Source organism: Protopterus annectens, chromosome 2.part1, assembly GCF_019279795.1.
Source record: "Protopterus annectens isolate FY-2018-M chromosome 2.part1, PAN1.0, whole genome shotgun sequence".
Taxonomy (NCBI): domain Eukaryota; kingdom Metazoa; phylum Chordata; order Ceratodontiformes; family Protopteridae; genus Protopterus; species Protopterus annectens.
In genome coordinates, this window is record NC_056729.1 from 1,160,599,907 (window position 1) to 1,160,619,693 (window position 19,787).

Sequence of the window (19,787 nt, forward strand, 5' to 3'; positions counted from 1 at the left end):
TAACAAACGAAGCAAATGTCAGTCAACAACATACTGAAAGGTCATACTGGGCATGCTCACACACTTAGGCCATGTCTTGGTACAGCAGTGGGCCACACATATCTGGCAGTTGCAGTTCTTACTCCAGACACTTGTCACTATTCACCAATCCTGCCTTGTGCACACAGTGATATGAAAACAGACCCATATAATATATTGGACCCCTGTCATAATCAAACTATGTACTACAAGTACGTAAGTTGTTCAAAGAAAGTGAAAATCCAAAGAAGATCAATAAATCTCTGATCAGTATCATCAAGAAACAATGAGCACTCCTAACATTATCCAAGCCATGTTCTGGCAAAAATATTGCCAAAGAGTCCATAGAGAACCATGAAGCTTTCTTTCTCTATGTCATAATTATCACTGTAAACTCATATATGGTCTGAGTCAGTGCAAGGTGTAAATGAATACATGTACATGACTGACATTGTCAACATCTTATCAGACAGGTTCATACATATTTACCCCCCTCTCGCTGACAAAAGGGCTCATTACCATACCTGTAGATTGTGAAAACCCAGAAACCACATATACAATGGTTAAACAGCTCTATCCAAACCTAAAAACATGGCATCTATGGGATGACATGGTTTCCCTGGCTGTGTCATATGTGAACTCCAAAACAAACAGACCCTGCATCTGAACAGTCTGTTGAGACTCACCCTCTGTACAGGATATGAAACTGTTGAATGGGTTACAGCAACGTTTGGCACACTCCACAAGTGTTGGTGCACAAGAGACCATGGGAACTATTGTCTTATAAGCCTAATAAGCCTGATCTGCAAGGCCATGGAGTCCATCATTATGGAACTCATAAACAGAGCTATTGGGAGCCTACAAACACCCAACTTTACCCATTTTGGTTTGGTCAGGGGCAGATCATAGTTCCTAAACCTGCTAGACAGTTTTCAAGGCAGTTACCCAGGACATACATCAATGAAATGAGCTATACATGGCCTACATAGACCTTGAAAAGCCCTTTTCCAACATCCCACACACATGTCGTATCCACAAAATCAACAACCTGTGCATAAACACATATGTCATCTGATGGATTGCCAACTGGGGCACAGATAGATCCCACAAGGTAAGAATTGTGGTCTCCCTGTTGGACTGTAAGCTGGTAACAACTGCTGTCCCCCATGGCTCAGTCCTGGGACCCCTCCTGTCTGGTGTATACTTTTCAGAAATACAGTCAAACACATGAGGGCTATGGTTAGCAAAGTTTGTGGATAACTGCAAAAAGGTTGTCATAATCAATGTTTGGGACAACAGAGACATCCTTAAAAAGGGTCTCAGTCAGACAGATGTGGTGTCAAAATTATGGCCTCGAGCTACAGTCATACAAATACCACATAGGTGCCAACAGTCTAAATATGGAGGTAATAATAAGGGATCTATTGACACGTGGATAGTCATCTCTACTTCCAGAAACACATTCACAAAGTGGTTAGAAAATCATGCTATGTGTTCCCACAAATTGCCAAGGTCTTTGCATGTAGGTCAAAGGAGGTTCCCTCTACTCATCAGTCATCAGACCCATCAGAAAGTATCACGGCACACTTGCGATGAATCTGACTAGGCACCTTCAGCAGCTGGAAAGACCACTGAAGTACCTCAACAAGAGGATTACTGGCCTCAAACAGTTGCCCCATGCAATAAGACTGAATTTAACTCAATCTGTACTCTGTTGCATACTGTCTACTCAGGCGATCTCTGCCCAACAGACAGGTCCATGTCCAATGCAGAACTGATGTACATGCGCTATCTGAAGTAAACCCAAGCTCACTGTGCCACATGCTCTAGGGATATCCTCATCACAACAATAAATAGAACATGTTGGAGGGATACATTACTAACTCATAGACTTCCCTTGCTTTGGAACAGGCTCCCAACCTACATTAAGCTGAGTCCCTCACTGACACTCTTCCAGAGGAGCCTTGATGAGTGCATGTGAAACTGAACTGTCACACCATGGATCACTTCATCAGCTCTACTACACAGAGGCCTAGGGAACTAACCCCATGTGTGGTGACAGCTGCACACTCTGGCCATACTAATATATGCCTTCAGGCAGATAGTCTATTACCTACCTATGTACCGATATATATATATATATATATATATATATATATATATATATATATATATATATATATATATGTGTGTGTGTGTGTGTAGGGGGAACACAGTATAATAAGCCAAAGATGGATGGGCAGAGATGTGTGTAAGAGGGTGACGATGACAGGGAGCCATCCAGGACTGTCCAACCCAGCACACATCCCAATGGCACAAAAGACATGAGGTGCACATCTCACCCACTGTACATAACAGCCACCAGTATCTGTAAGCATTACAGTGTATGTGGTCCATATGCCTGCTGTACAACATGACTGTACAATGAAGTACACATCTACTATCTGTACACATGTACCTGTCACATAGGTTCATAGGTATGTAGTAGACTATCTTCATAAAGGCATATATTAGCCTAGACAAGTTGTGCAGCTTTCACCACCCCATTGGGTAATCTCCTAAGCCCTAGTTCTAATACTTAGTACCCTAAGCCCCTTTCTAGTGGGGCTGCTGATGTGATGCCTGGCGTGAATTGTCTGTTTCCCATCCACTCATCAAGTTTCCTATTGAAGAGTATCAGCGAGGGGCTCTATCTGATGTACATTGGGACTCTGTTCCACAGAAAGGCAAGTGTCTGGGATGGTACTCTATCCCACCAGCATGTTGTATTCATTGTTGTGATGAGGTTCATATCCCTGGAGTGTGTAGTGTGACTCAATTCTGTTATCCGTAGATGGAGCATGTTCAACAGTTATGTGTTGGACATGGCTCTGTATGTTAGGCAGAGTGTGCCTCTGAGTAGGCGGCACACAACGGAGAAGAGATTTAGTTTTACCAGTTGTGTTGCATAACACAACTGTTTGAAGCCAGTAATCCTCTTGGTGAGGTACCTCTGTGGTTTCTACAGCTGCTGGATATGCTTTGTCGAGTACATCCAAAATGGTGCATTGTACTCAATGAAGGGTCTGATGACTTAAGAGTAGAGGGCCAACACTACCTCTTTTGATCCTGATGCAAACCCTTTGTTGATTAGATGGGCCACATAGGATTTCTTAATCACTTTGGCAACATGGTTGTCAAAGGAAAGATGACTATCTACTTGTGTCCCCAGATCCCTTATTACCTTGTCAGTTTTTAGGGGGTAACACCTATGTTGTAGTTTGTGGGTACTTTGTTTTCACCAAAGGGGATTTCTATGCATTCTTCCACATTGAGCTTGAGGCCATCATTCTGACACCACACATCTGTCTCATAGAGTTCCTTCTGAAGAATATTTGTGCCATCCGGTGAATCTATTATGGCAAACACTTTACAGTTCCCAGTAAACTTAGTCAACCACAACCCTCCTGTGTTGGCATGTACTTTTGAGAAGTCCATACCAAACATGAGGGACCCCAGGACTGAACCCTGGGGGACACCAGTTGTTACCAGTGTAGAGTCTGACATGTAGCCAGCAACTCTTAATTTGTGGGATGTATCTGTGAGCCAGTTTGCAATCCATCTTGTGATGTATGGATTCATGCCCAGGTTGGTGAGTTCATCTATGATACCTGACTGGGGAATGGTGTCAAAGGCCTTAGCGAGGTATAGGTAGGCGGTGTGGTGCTCATTTCAATCATCTGTAGCCTGGGTAACTGTCTCAAAGAAATCCACCCAGTTCAGGAGGCATGATCTGCATTTGACAAAGCCAAACTGGGTGTGCTCAACTGTGTGAAGGTTCCCAATGTCTTTATTGGTGACTTCCATTGTGATTGGCTCCATTGCCTTGCAGATCAGACTCGTCAGGCTCATAGAGCGTGAATGCCAAGGGTCTTTTATGGCCCCACCCCTGTGGAGTGGGAAGAACGTTGCTGTGCAACATTTTATGGGTACATATCCTGTAGAGAGGATGTAGAGAGAGGTGTAGGTATCCTTGATGAATATGGATACATCCCCACCCTATGTGCTATGATCCACATTCTGATGCTGGAAGGTATGGAATAAGTAGTATGCTGGTAGTGCTGGTGTGCTCTCTGGATTCTTGAACTAGGTTTCTGTTACTGCACAGATATCAATATTCTCCATACTGAGAAGTGCCTCGAGTGTGTGCATTTGCAGGCTGAGACTTCTGGCAATGAGTAGCATTTAGCTCACTTTGTGGTTATTTGTGTTGGTTACGGGGTTTGGTTTGTTCTGAGTGACCGGTGTTCCACACCTGAAGTCAATGCCTTATTGGTCCGATCTGACCATAAGCTAATTACCCTACATATCCACATTCTGCCCCCACCCCCTATTAAGGAAACCATGTTAAAAAATTTCTCCAAAGCCAACTTCATGCTTCTTAAGACAGAAGTGGTGAACTTCAGGACACCCATGCAGATGGACAATACAGTTACGACTACTGAATCCTACACAATTGCATTTTATAAGCACTTACATGAGTGCGAGTGCTTGGATCGTGCTATCCCGAACAGAACCAAGATGCTATCCTCCAAGAAAAGGAAGTCAATCTGGTGGTCCCCTGCCATAAACAAACTGTACAACAGAAGGAAGAAACTGTTGCAAAAAAGGGTAAAATCCCATGAGTGGAGGAGCTCCCTGGTCAGCCTCAGTAAGAAGCTACGATCCCTGATAAAATCCTCCAAAGCTAGTTACGAAAACAAAATCACCACTGATTCTAAAGACAACCACAAAGCATTCTATAGCTATGTCAAGAATCTCAATGGCAACACTCAGATCTGCTCTGAGTTACAGCACAATGGCACTAAATATACAGACCCAACTGATATTGCCAACATCCTGGATCAGTGCTAACTTTACCCCCCTCTCACCCATGAAAGAGCCCATCTCTATACTGGAAGAATGCAAAGTTGCTGTCATCACGGCTGCACAGGTTAAAAACACTCTCCAAAGCCAGGAACACAGCATCCATGGGACCAGACAACATCCCAGGCTGCATTCTACATGAACTACAGAATGAACTGGCACCACACCTAAGTACCATGTTCAATCATAGCCTTACCTCAGGCTTTATTCCTGCTGAATGGCGCACAGTGACGGTTATCCCACTACTCAAGGGGGGAGCCATCACAGACCCTAGGAACTAGCACCCCATTAGCCTGATGAGCCTGGTCTGCAAGGCCATGGAATGTATCATCATGGATCTTATAAACAAAGACATTGGTAATCTCCAAACTCTGGACCACAACCAGTTCGGGTTTGTAAAAGGCAGATCATGTCTCCTAAACCTGATAGACTTCTTTGAAGCAGTCACCAAAGCCGTAGACAAGGGTAAGGTGGTTCACACAGCCTATCTAGATCTTGCCAAGGTTTTCGACACCATCCCCCACTCTGGAATTATAGATAAACTCACTAAACTAGGTATAAATCCCTGTGTCACAAGATGGGTTGCCAACTGGCTCACTGCCAGAACCCACACTGTGAAAGTAGCAGACTCCAAATCCGACTTCAGACCAGTGACAAGTGGAGTACCACAGGGTTCAGTCCTGTGTCGTGTCCTGTTTGGTATCTACTTCCCTGAAGTATAGGCTAACACAGAATGTCTTTGGCTAATGAAGTTCCCAGATGACTGCAAACTAGAAGCCATAATCGAAACTACTAACGATGTGGACATCCTACTTAAGGGCCTCACTGAGATAAATGCCTGGTGTCAAAGCCATGGCCTCAAGCTCAATGGCAGAAAGTGCATTGTAATTCCCTTTGATAAAAACTCTGTACCCATGAACTACAACATAGGTGGTAGTATACTTAACACTGAAAGTGTGATAAGAGACCTTGGGACACAGGTGGATAGTAGTCTCTCCTTTGATAATCACATCGCCACAGTAGTCAGGAAATCCTTCTACGTAGCACACCTCATCACAAAAGGTTTCTCATGCAGAAAAAAAGAGGTCATTGTTCCCCTCTACTCATCACTCATTAGATCCATTATAGAGTACAACGCCCCTTTTGGTATGTACCTCACAAGACATCTACAACAACTGGAAAGCCCACAGAAATACCTCACAAAGAGGATTACTGGCCTCAAACACATGCCCTACACAGACCATCTCAAAACACTCCAGCTTTACTCTGTCGCATATTGCCTACTCAGAGGTGATCTCTACCTAACATACAAAGCTATGTCAAACACAGTGCTGTTGGACATGCTCCACTTAAAGAAATCCCAATCCCTCTGGGCTTCGGCCCCAAAACCCAGACTGAAATACAAAAGGAGGGGGTGTATCCATTTTCATAAAGGATACCCACACCTCCAGGTTATTGACACAGCACAAGGCCTCGGAGACCATCCAAGTGCAACTAACAGTGGGCAAAGCTGCTTATCAGATTGTAGCCTGCTACAGATCACCTACCTTGTCTCAGGACCCTCACTCAGCATTCCTGAGAACAGTGGAAAATATAAAGGTCCTACCAAACACCATGATATTAGGAGATTTCAACTACCCAAACATTGAATGGGAGAATTACTCAAGTACAAACTCCTTTGCCCAATGCTTCCTAGAGTTTATAAACTCAAACGCCCTGGAACAGCTGGTCACCATGCCCACTACAGGTGACAACATACTGGACCTGATCATCACCAACATGGGGGATCAGTGTTCCACACCAGAGGTAAACCCCTCGCTGGTAAGATCAGATCATAAAGTAATCACACTGGACATCCACATCCCGACCGCACCCCCAGTCAAAGAAACCACTGTGAAAAACTTTTCAAAAGCAAACTTCACACTTCTCAAGACTGAAGTGGAAAGTTTCAAAGCCCCCCTTGCTACAGGATAATGCTATCCAATCCGCAGAATCCTTTACAAGTGCATTCTATGAGCATCTACAAGGATGCATGGATCAAGCCATCCCAAGTAAAACCAAGACTCACTCCTCCAAAAAGAGGAAACCAGTCTGGTGGTCCTTGGCTATAAATAAGCTATACAACAGAAGGAGGAAACTACTACATGATACAGCAAAATTCCAAAAAGGAAAGGCATCACTGATCATTATTAGCAAGAAACTACGATCGCTCATAAAATCATCCAAGGCCAGTTTCTAAAGAAAAATTGCCAAGGACTCTAAAGATAACCACAGAGCCTTATTTAGCTATATCAAACATTTAGGTGGCAACTCTCAGATATGCTCTGAGCTACTGCAAAATGGCAAAAAATACACTGAACCAACTGACATTGCCAACATCCTGGCGGAAAAGTTCAGTGCAAACTTCACCCCCCCCCCCATCCCCAAAAGGGCCCGTGTCCATCCCAGAAGAATGCAGAGCCCCAGACATCACGGACATGCAGGTAAAAACAGCCCTCTCCAAAGCTAAGAACACAGCATCAATGGGACTGGATGGTGTCCCAGGCTGCATCTTACACAAGCTCCAAAAGGAACTAAACCCTCACCTAAATTCACTGTTCAGACTCATCCTTACCACAGGCTATGTACCCAAAGAAAGACAGTAACAGTCATCCCGCTCCACAAAGGTGGTGCCACAACAGAACCTGGGAACTATCGCCCTATAAGCCTGACCAACCTGGTCTGCAAAGCTATGGAACGAATTATCATGGAACTCATAAACAGAGACATTGGGAACCTCCAGACACTGGACCCTACCCAATTCAGCTTTGTTAAAGGCAGATCCTGCCTCCTAAACCTAGTTGACTTCTTTGAAACAGTTACCAAGGCCATAGATGAAGGGAAGGTAGTCCACACAGCCTACCTGGACCTCACTAAGGCCTTCAACACCATTCCCCACTCTGGCATCATAGACAAGCTTACCAGCTTGAACATTAACCCCTATGTCATGAGATGGGTGGCCAACTGGCCCATGCATAGAACACACATGGTCAGAGTGGTGGGTGCCATATCCGACTCTAAACCGGTCACAAGTGGCGTCCCACAGGGCTCGGTCCTGGGACCCCTCCTGTTCAGTATATACTTCTCTGAGGTACTGGCAAGCATGGGAGGACTATGGTTGACCAAGTTCACAGATGACTGAAAACTGGTGGCCATAATTGACCCTCCAGCTGACACAGACATCCTCCAGAAGGGTCTTACAGAGACAGATACCTGGTGTCAAAACCATGGCCTCAAGCTGAATGCCAAAAAATGCATAGTCATCCCCTTTGGAAAAAACAAAATGCCCATGAATTACCACATAGGTGGTAATTCACTAGGTACGGAAAATGTAATTAGGGACCTGGAGACCCAGGTAGATAGTAACCTCTCCTTTGATAATCACATTGCCAAAGTGGTTAGAAATTCCTTCTATGTAGCCCTCCTAATCATGAAAGGGTTCACCTCTAGATCAAGAGAGGCCATTGTGCCCCTCTACTCATCACTCATTAGGCCCATAATAGAGTACAATGCCCCATTTGGTATGTACCTTAATCGGCACACGCAACAGCTGGTAAGACCACAGAAGTACCTCACCAAGAGGATCATGGGCCTCAAAGAGATGCCCTATGCAGTTTGACTAAAGAAACTCCAGCTCTACTCGGTTGCTTACTGCCTGCTCAGAGGTGATCTATGCCTGACGTATAAGGCCATGTCTAACCTGGAATTAATGGACATGCTCCACCTCATGAAAACCACATCTCTTAGAGCCACACGCTCCAGTGAATTAAACCTCAGCACAGCAATAAACAGGACGCGCTGGAGGGATAGATTCCTTTCCCAGAGACTTCCCTCACTCTGGAATAGAATCCCAGTTTATGTTAGGCAGAGCCCCTCGCTGACTCTCTTCAAGAGGAATCTTGATGAGTGGATGGGAAATTGTAAATTCCTGACAACACTGGAAAATATAAAGGTCCTACCAAACACCATGATATTAGGAGATTTCAACTACCCAAACATTGACTGGGAGAATTACTCAAGTACAAACTCCTTTGCCCAATGCTTCCTAGAGTTTATAAACTCAAACGCCCTGGAACAGCTGGTCACCATGCCCACTAGAGGACCAGGAAACTAATTTAAAAGGGAGGTGAAAGCCAACACATTCTGGCTAGGTTTATAAATGCCCTTGGGCAGATAGCCTAGTACCTACCTATGAACCTATGAACCAACACGCTCTAGGGACATAAACCTTGTCACCACAATAAACAGAAAATGCCGGAGGGATAGATTACTGTCCCAGAAACTTCCCATACTCCGGAATAAACTACCTATCTATATCAAACAAAGCTCCTCATTAGCACTCTTCAAGAAAAATCTTGATGATTGGATGGGAAATAGGAAATTCACCCCGGGGATCACTTCTGTGTCTGTGCTCGACAGTGGCACAGGAAAATAAATTTATTGGGTGGCAAAAGCCAGGGTACCTTTTTGATTAGGCTTGTATAGGCCCCAGGGCCAATAGCCTAGTACCTACCTATGAACCTTTGAGCCTTGCCTAAAAAAGGTAATATGGGAACAGCAAAAGCCTTGGCCAGTATTCAGAAGCATAAGGGCGACAGGTGCAAACCATCTGTAGCGAAGCAATGAGACTTGTCTATCATGTCATCACAGGCAGACAGAGACTGGATCCCTTTTGAATGACACCAGAAGCTCAGCCAATTGTTGAAGTTTATCGTCTTTCTGTTATATTGCAGTATCTTGTAGGTGAAGGTAAGATGCTACTCAAGGTCAGGGTCACACCAGCCTGGGCTACATGATCATAGAGCTAATATATATCTCTTGACATGCTGTCCTGGGAGGTATGTCTCAGATCATTCACACTGACATGTACAAAGAACACATCATATATGTACCTGTTCTGGAGTGATGTAAGTGCTTGTGTTATGTGGCGGATCATAGCACCTGACAGACAACTGACAGTAACCTTCCCCTTGTCCAGCCGAGTGAGTAAAACATCTGTGTGCCTGACTATGAAGTCACCTATTACTAGTATGTTGGGTGTGTTGTTTTGCCTTAGGGCCTGTTGTGAGGCATACTGCTTTGGTGTATTATGTGTTTTCTGGCGTGTGCTTGGAGGTGCATGTTGCTTGCTTGTCTGCTTAGGAGGACACTCTCTCTTTTTCAGATTAATATTTGTATTCTCCGAGTATGGTAATTTGTATTTATGTGTGTGTTTTGCTGGTGCTTATATTGTAGGTCTATGTGAGACAGTTGGTGTTGTGGTTGTATGACCCTACTCCTCCTGACTGTATTGTCCAGTATTGGGTTGATAGAGCTTAGCCACTGGTTTGACCCTGTGTGTGCCAGCATGTGGTGCATCAACCCATATATGAAATGGTCATGGCCTACGCATACAATACACTCACAATACACCTAGTATGATAAGCCTGCTGAGGTTAGCAAATGTGAAGAAAAACTTACTGTCAGCAAGAAATGTCTGTATTGCACCCTGTAACTCCATATTGCTTGCCGAAGTGTAAAGACGTACTTAGTTTGGATTAAGAACCCCGCATTTGCCAACTGTGTGTGTGTGTGTGTGTGTGTGTGTGTGTGTGTGTGTGTGTGTGTGTCTGTCTGTCTCTCCCTGGGGAGAGAGCAACCTTTTTTGGAGACTACTCACACCCCTTAAAAGTGGTATACTCATCTTTGTCAAGTCTGATGATGTCACCATCCTACAAATATACCTGTGGAAAGAAAGAATCTCAGTAATGTGTATAGCATGTTGTATAAATGCGTACTGCTGTAGTATCATAATGTAGTTAGGTATGGGTTTGAATCCTGCACTTATCACCTGTGTGTGTATGTATTCCCTAGGGCAAAACAACCTTTTTGGAGAATACTCACACCCCTTAAAAGTGGTATACTCATCTTTGACAAGTCTGATGATGCCACCATCCTACAAATATACCTGTGGAAAAGTAAAATCTCAGTAATGTGTATAGCGCATAGTAAATGCATGCTGCTGTAGTATCATAATGTGCTTAGGACGGAGTTTGAATCTTGCATTGCTGACTGCGTGGGTGTGTTCCAGGTGTATGACACCATTGGTCAATGTGAAGTGGGTTTTGATTTTTCTAGTGTATGACATATCACAATGACAACAGTATGTGCATTACACATGTAAGGAAACTGTGGGGCAAAGCCATATACATACATGTGACCTCAATTATTTCATAGGTGGGTACTCTGCTTTCTCCATGAATGCATCTGTTATCTGCCAGAGTGTGCTGGCGCTTTCCAGACCTTAGGTCACTTCTGTATGCTTGTGACAAGCTTAGCCACTGCAGTGATCTATGGGTTACGTCTTCTGTTACACTTCCACTCATCACGGTTGCTATTGAAGAGTGTGAGTGAGGGTTTATGTTTGAGGTATATTTGAATCCTGTTCCAAAGCAAGCAAAGTCTGGCAAGGATGACTAATTATAGGTGTGCAACAACCTCTGTGGATCTGCATGCAAAACCTTTATTGCTTATGTGCTCCACAGAGGGATTTCCAAAACCCTTTGGTAATGTGATTATCAAAGGAGAGATGACTAAACACATGGTTCTATGTATACATTAGTACCTGTTCCACATTTTGGGGGCTACTACCTATGTGGTACTCTGGGGATACTTTGTTTTCTAAAAGTGGATAACTATGCTTTCTTTGGCTTATGGCTTTACAGCATGAGTTTGGCACCAGGTATCTGTCTCTATGATACCCTTTTGGAGGATGTGTGTGTGTGTCATCTGGAGAATAAAGTATAGCCCACAGTATGCATTTTCATAAAACGTGGCCAGACATATCCCTACTGTGTTTGCTTGTACCTAAGAAAGCTATATGCCAAACAGGAGTGGTCCCACGACTGAGTGCAGGTGAATACCACATGTTACTAGCATAGAATAGTACATGGAGGCTGCAAATGTTACTGTGTGTCCTACATCTGTGCGTCAGTTGTCAATCCATCATCTAACAATCGTTTATGGTCAGTCTGTTGAGGTTATGTATAATACCAGAATGTGGGATGGGTATGAATTGCTGCTGAGCTATAGCTTGGCTGTGTGGACCTCCCCTCCCTCACCTTTAGCCTTGTTAACTGGCTTGAAGTCTACTAGGTGTAGGAGCCATGATCTGGCCTTTAGAGAACCTAAGTGGGTATGGTGCAGTGTTTGCAGGTTCATAATGTCTCTGTTAATGAGTTCCATAATGCTGTGCTCCATAGCCTTCCAGATAACATTTGTCTGGCTTATAGGGTGAGAGTTTCCAGGATCTGTTGTAGTTCTACCCTTAATCAATTTATGTTAACATTTGCACTGGGTGTGACGAGGGTGGACAGGTTTAGGAATAAGTATATTAGAGGGTCAGCCCAGGTTTGAAGGTTAGTAGACCAAGCCAGATAGGCAGGATTAAGTTGGTTTGTACATGTGTTGAGGAGGGATGCAGAGTACATTGTGAAATAGATGCTAAGGATGAAGCCGCCAAGTAAAAGGAAAAGAGGAATGCCTAAGATGAGGTTTATGGCTGTGGTGAGAGAGGACATGCAGGTGGATGGTGTGACAGCACAAGATGCAGAGGGCAGGAAGAAACGGAAACAGATGATCTACTGTGGCGACCCCTAATGGGTGCATCCGAAAAGAGAAGAAGAAGAAGAAGACGTTGTAGCTCAACCCTTGTGGACTGTGAATACCATTACCGTGCATCATTCCACAAGTATGTAACCTGTATAGAGGCTGCATCTGGACAGAGTGTTTAGGTGAGTGGTGACTTCATATGTCAGCTTGTGTATGATACAGCCAGGGACACTGTTCAGTACCATTGCCACTGTGGTTTGGACTTTGGTAAAGAGATATTTTAACTAGAGTGTCTGTGAATCATCAGGTTTTGCATTCTTCAGGTCTGGAAATGTGGCCCTTGTGTAATGACAGGGTGGTGAAATCCACATTCAAACTGTCTGACAAGAAATTGGTAATGTCAGTCAGATAAGTGTACTTTGTGACCATTTACATTAACTGTGACCCAATCTGAGATTTCCCCTGTAGATTATAAACAACACTAAAGAAAGCTTTAGTGTTGTCTTTGGAATCCTTGCCATTTTGTATTTTGAAGCTTGCCTTGTATGTTTATTGAGGAATTGTATTTTCCCAATGATACTGACCAGAGAGGTTATCCCTTCTTGGTATGTAACTCTTTTTTGGTACAACTTCACACCTTCTATTATATATTTAGTTTATGGCAGGGGTACATGAGACTAATGCACTTTTACTGTATAAGTGAGAATTTATTGTGTTTGTGATAGCACGGTCCATGAAACCCTGTAGGTGAACAGTGTGCATTACTAAAGGATTATGCAGCTGGGACAGTGTTAACCTTAGCAATGCAAACCAATGACAGATAGCAACAACAGCATCACCCACAGCACAGTGTCAACCCGTGTCATACACATACATGTGTACTCAAGTTCCATAATGTGTGTAGTACAATGCATACTGCCCACCAATAGAAACTATGGAGTGTTAACACTGGCCAATACAGGGCATGCCACCCTGCCCATGTGTCCAATATGCATGTACATGCAGACAGTGCACCTCCACCATGTTCACAAATGGACACCTGCAAACCTGTGTTGCACACACCCCACACTTACTGTCCACTGTATAACGCATGCTGACACAACTACACACATCAGCCAAGTGGCACATGGGCAAACAAAACAAAATTGGAATAAACACTGGTGAAAACAATACAACATTGCCAATTACAGCCTTAATGCATCATGCCTGCTCAGCTACACCTTTAAGGATATCATTACACTTTACTGCTGACTACATGCTACACATCCAACCATTGCTATACTTTATTAAAGTCACCCTTTGCATCAGCACCATGTTAGCTTGTTCCTGCATCAATGTTACAGATGACAGGAGGTGGCACAGGTTTCATCATATGCACAGGGTGTGTTGCTGGTTTGCCAGAGACCTACACTGAGCCATACAATCTACATGTGTGTGTGAGTGTGTGTGTGAGGCCCATGAGTACTGTTAAGGGCCAATGTTGATGTAATGTGTGTGGGTATGTGTTTGCCCTAGGTTTCTGGTTTATGTGTATGTGTCTGCATGCAAACAGTTCCACCATGTGGCTGCCATATGCGGGGATTTGTGAGACAGCTACAGACTATACCTTGGCAGGCTTTACAGATCATCGTCTCTGGCCATGGATACGGAACCTGTGCCTGGCAGGGGTGCTACAGACAGTATCAGGTACTAATCCAGATTGGGTACTATCCGAAGAGGTTGACATATGTCTATTGGATCCAGGTCCCTGCTGGGACTGGTCAGAGCCACGTGCATGTGGTCTGCTAGGACGGTCTATGGACAGCCCCCCAACATTGCTGGGGCTGGTACTGGCACTACGGGAGCGGCTGTGACTTGCTGGATGTCCACAGCAACCTCCAGCTGCTGATGTTGCTGGCATATGTCCACGTCGACGTGTCAACCGTCCCGCACTGTCCTGACACATGGACCTGACATTGTGGAGGACATCCAATGTCTCACCCCAACGTCTAATAATGACCTCAGTGTAGTTACATATGGCACCTGCTAGGTCATGGATACTGTCATTTACAGAGGTGTTATGAGCCCTCTGTGCCCTTAGTCCGTGTCTGGTGTACCGCTCCATTCGTGTATGTGCCTCCATGACAGCCTGGAACATGCGTGTGTTAGAAAGAGGTGTGGCACGTCTGCCAGGGGCATGATGACCAGCAGTGCTCTGACGAGAACCCCTAGGCATCTGCCTATGTGGTTCCATTTCAGACATCTGGCTATGGCTGCTGTGTCCTGATACATGTGCTGTAGATACCACACTGTCCTGGCCAGTGCCAACCCTACACTGTCCCTCAGCTAAGGGCAATGGTGATGATGGATGTACAGGCAGTATGACTGTGTACATGGATGGGGTGGAGACTTGTGTACTGTCAATTGGTGGCTCAACAACATACCCTGACAAACCTGCCTGTGCCTCAACACACCTATCCTCATCATCATTGTCTGTCTCAGTGACATCAGGTTCCCTGCTGTACTGAACCAGCCCCACCTCGGCCCCTGTGAGAGGAAAACAGGAAACACACTTTAAGACCTGAACATGACTTCAGACCACATGTGCACATGCGCACATGCAAACACACAAAAATACACTCTTCCCTAAAGCAGACACACACAACACTAGCAATCTCAGAACATACACAATAGCAGGTGATGGTGGGGTATAATATCACAAGCGAAACAGTCATATCACACATGTCAGCATGCAGGACATGTGCTGCTCAACAGCATGCAGTGCAAGTGTAGTCAGTCCTTGTTACTAACAGTATACATGGCTTTGATGCATGTGTTTTGTTATTAGGTGATGGCCCTCCCCCTGGAACACAATGCATACATGGACACAACATTGGTGTGCAGGTATTCATAACCCTGTAATGTACTGTGCACCATAACTCACAGGTGTCCATACCATTGCTGGATGTGTATCTGTGTGTCAGATAGGTATCCAATGCTGATTACAGCCTCTGTGTCTTTAGCAAATAATTGTGGACACATTTTTAGCACATGCATGATGTGTATTCACACAACATTATCAGTGGTGCATGGATAATTGATGGAATACTATTCGGCCACATACCAAATGTATGGTACTTATGGTGAGTGTAGATTATATTGTGGACATGCCAGTCTCATCCATGACATGGCATGTTAAAACACAACTGCATATTTAAACACTACACATACCCAATGTGTGTCATATGACCTAGCCACCTAGCCACAAGACATATATGTGTCAGTTGTGCAAATGGTGATTGGCATGCATACTGTTTAGAGGTGCATATGTGTGCACACACACAACATTAAGGTGTATAGCAATGAAAGCTATGTGTAGTACTGTCGTTACAATAACTGGATGGGGTATAGTACCATAGGCCATTATCATGAAGCATCATGTGGTCACTCAAGGCTACAAATGTTTCCAAAACCAGCACTAATCATGCTGTGCCGGAACTGTACTACCTTGGCTAAATTCACCATTTCACAACCAGTTGTTACGTGAGTTTGAAAGGAGGCCAATAAGGAGCATTCCCTGACATGAATGTGTAGTGTGTTGCAGAGTGTTTAATTGCCCCATGATAGGCCTCTACCCATCAGGTATAGTACGTGTAATGTGTAGATGAGATTTTGTATACTGGAGTGTGTCTTTACAGAGGGTTTGGGAATCCTTTATGTGTAGCATGTTAATATGCTCTGTGTATGACATAGATGTGTATGTTACGTACATGTTGAGTATCAACTGTGCCTATCCAATGGTCAATACAGTCTAGCCACATTTGTTTGAGATGGCCTGGGTATTGCATGTGTTTGAGGCAGCTAATCACATTAGTGAGATGTGCGTGCTCTTACACCAAACATGCACAGCATGCATTATGGGTAGGTGTGTTACATGTGTACATGGCCTACACCTTAACTATGACATGCACTTTTTATTTACAATAATAAATGTAGAATACCCTCACCAGCATCTGTCTGCTGCCATGATGTCACCCCAGAGGGACCTACATAGAGATGAGACAGTTTGTCAGTAGCCACAACTGTGGCATTGATACTGTGTGTTTGCAATCTTACAGTACAACAACAGTTTACATTCACAGGGCTACAGATTATGTTCCAAATGATCAGTATTGTGCAACAACAGGCTCCACATCTTTGAACGACACACTCCACATCTCACATATGCATGATCTACCAATGCAGATAACAGTAGTCTACAGATATGCAATGTTACGTGCATGGTTCATGTGTGCTTGCTGGGTGGCTCCAACCTCCATCATGGTGTATGTCTACTGCTGTTGTTGTTGGGCAGGTGCCACCAGGCTCAGGAGCAGCTCCTCCACTCTGGTGGGGGGGGTGGATATTAATACCACCTCCTGTTGCAAGCTGTTGTCTACGCACATCAGCAGCACACTGACGGACATGTCTGAGAAGATCACTGCAGTGGTGGCGTACTTTCTCATATGTCCAGTTATGCAGACCTACCTCATTTACCCTGCGGACAACATCTTGCCACATTGCAGTATGCTCCTGCTGGTCTTGGCTGGTTCGTGAAAACATGAGATGGTAGGTAGTGCTGAATCATACTGCTAGTAATGATATCATCTTCAGCACTACTGTAACTGGGGTTCCTGCAATGGGCCATGATCCCTGGAAGACATAAATACAAAAATATGTCTAAGCAAGTCATATGGCACATTTAAAATTATACAGTACAGATATCACTGAACTGCCATATATAGCAACCTATATGCTAACCAAGAGTGAAACACTGTAACTGCCACATTTCATCCATCACAATCAGTGTAAGGTCCAGTAAATGTATTACTATTATACCACACAACTTGTTAATGGCAAACCCGTGGCCAAAATATGTGCACAATTGGGAATATAGGTCGCATACTGCTGTAGTACACTATGAATGTTGCTAGATATGCAGTTATATGCTTTACCACACATATGTCAAAGGACATGTTACAGACATACCCACACACACACATCAGACATAACTACAGGACACAAAGGTATGGCAACCCAGATAAGCTTTCAGTGTGCACTATACAGTACTGTGTGTCAGTACTTACACAACCTTAATCTTGAGAAATGTAATCTGTGATGAATACAGGGACCATACAAAACAGTGGATGCAAGCAATGTGGACATACACCATACTTTGTTGTACAGGCCCAGAGCTTCAGGTAGTACTACAGTATACAGAGGATTTGGATTCAACATTGGTACCAATCAATAATCATAGATGTAGTGCTTTAGCATCCAGTGACACGCCCTAGTTAAAACCAAGGGACTTAATCACATTGTATAGGTTCATAGGTTCATACTAGGCTATCTACCCTAGGGCATTTATAAGCCTAGCCAGAATGTGTTTGGCTTTCGCCACCCATTTTAAATTAATTTTGCTATGCCCTTTTCGAGGTTAGTGTACTGTGCCTCTGTCTAACAGTGACACAGAAGTGATACCAGGTTAAACCTACGATCTCCCACCCACTCATCAAGATTCCTCTTGAAGAGAGTCAATGAGGGACTCTGCCTAACCTAGACTGGGATTTTATTCCAGAGTGAAGGGAGCCTCTGGGTTATGAATCTGTCCCTCCAGCATGTCCTATTTATTTCAGTGCTGAGGTTCAAGTCTCTCGAGCGCGTAGCTCAATGGGATTTGGATTTTCTGAGGTGCAGCATGTCCATTAATTCCGGGTTGGACATGGCTTTATACGTCAGGCACAGATTGCCCCTGAACAGGCGGTATACCACTGAGTAGAGCTGGAGTTTCTTTAACCGGGAAGCATATGGCATCTGTTTGAGCCCTTTGATCCTCTTGGTGAGGTACTTTTGGGGTCTTTCCAGTTGCTGCAGGTGTCTGGTAAGGTACATCCCAAAAGGGGCATTGTACTCAATTATGGGCCTGATGAGGGATGAGTAAAGAGGCACGATGACCTCCCCTGATCTAGATGTGAATCTCTTCATGATTAGGTGGGCTATATAAAATGTTTTTCTAACCACTTTGGCCACGTGGTTGTCAAATGAGAGACTGCTATTAACTTGGGTCCCCAGGTCCCTAATTACTTCTTCTGTACTTAATGGATTACCACCTATGTGGTAATTTGTGAGTCGATTATGGCGCCCAGTTTGCAGTCATCTGCGAACTTGGTCAGCCACAGTCCTTCCGTGTTGGCCTGTACCTCCGAGAAATATATACCGAACAAGAGAGGTCCCAGGACTGAGCCTTGTGGGATGCCACTTGTAACTGGTTTGGAGTCTGACATGGCTCCAGCAATTCTAACCATGTGGGTTCTGTCCTTGAGCCAGTTTGCAACCCATCTGGTGACATAGGGGTTTATATTTAAGCTGGTGAGCTTATCTATAATGTCCGAGTGGGGTATTGTATCAAAGGCTTTAGCGAGGTCCAGGTAGGCTGTGTGGACCACCTTCCCCTCATCAATGGCCTTGATGACTGTTTCAAAGAAATCAACCAGGTATAAGAGGCAGGATCTGCCTTAACAAAGCCAAACTGGGTAGGATCCAGTGTCTGTAGGTCCCCAATATCTTTATTTATGAGGTCCATGATGATCCTTTCCATAGCTTTGCAGACCAAGCTAGTCAGGCTTATGGGGCAATAGTTTCCAGGATCCGTTGAGGCACCACCTTTGTGGAGAGGGACCACTGTTGCTGTATGCCACTCTTTGGGTACATATCCTGTAGTAAGGCTGAGACTGAACAGTAGTTTTATGTTTGGGTTTAGCTCTTCTTGAGTTCATGTAGGGCGCAGCCGGGACACCGTCTGGTCCCATTGATGCTGTGTTTTTTGCTTTGGAGAGGGCAGCTCTTACTTGAGCATCTGAGATGTCAGGGGGGGGCAGCACTCTGCTGGGATAGATATTTGCCCTTTTGGTGGGGGAGGGAGAAGTTTGCGCTGAACCTGTCAGCTAGGATGTTGGCAATGTCTGTGGGTTGATGTATTTTTGTCATTTTGGACTAATTCTGAGCATATCTGGGAATTCCCACCCAGGTTCCTAACATAAGTAAAGAAAGCCTTGTGATTATCCTTAGTGTCCTGTGCAATTTTTCTCTCGAAGCTGGCCTTAGACGATTTTATGAGTGCCTGTAGTTTTTTGCTAATACTGATCAGAGATGCCTTCCCTTTATATATTTGTATGCAATAGTACTTGTTCTGCCCAGCAACAGAATACACAGCTTTT

The 19,787-nt window shown here is 44.4% G+C and overlaps 1 protein-coding gene across 4 annotated transcripts in view; it reads right to left on the minus strand.

Annotated features, from left to right (window-relative positions):
• The window catches only part of SPATS1 (spermatogenesis associated serine rich 1), a 1,192,417-nt gene that overhangs the window by 761,403 nt on the left and 411,227 nt on the right, over positions 1-19,787 (minus strand). The window lies entirely within an intron of this gene.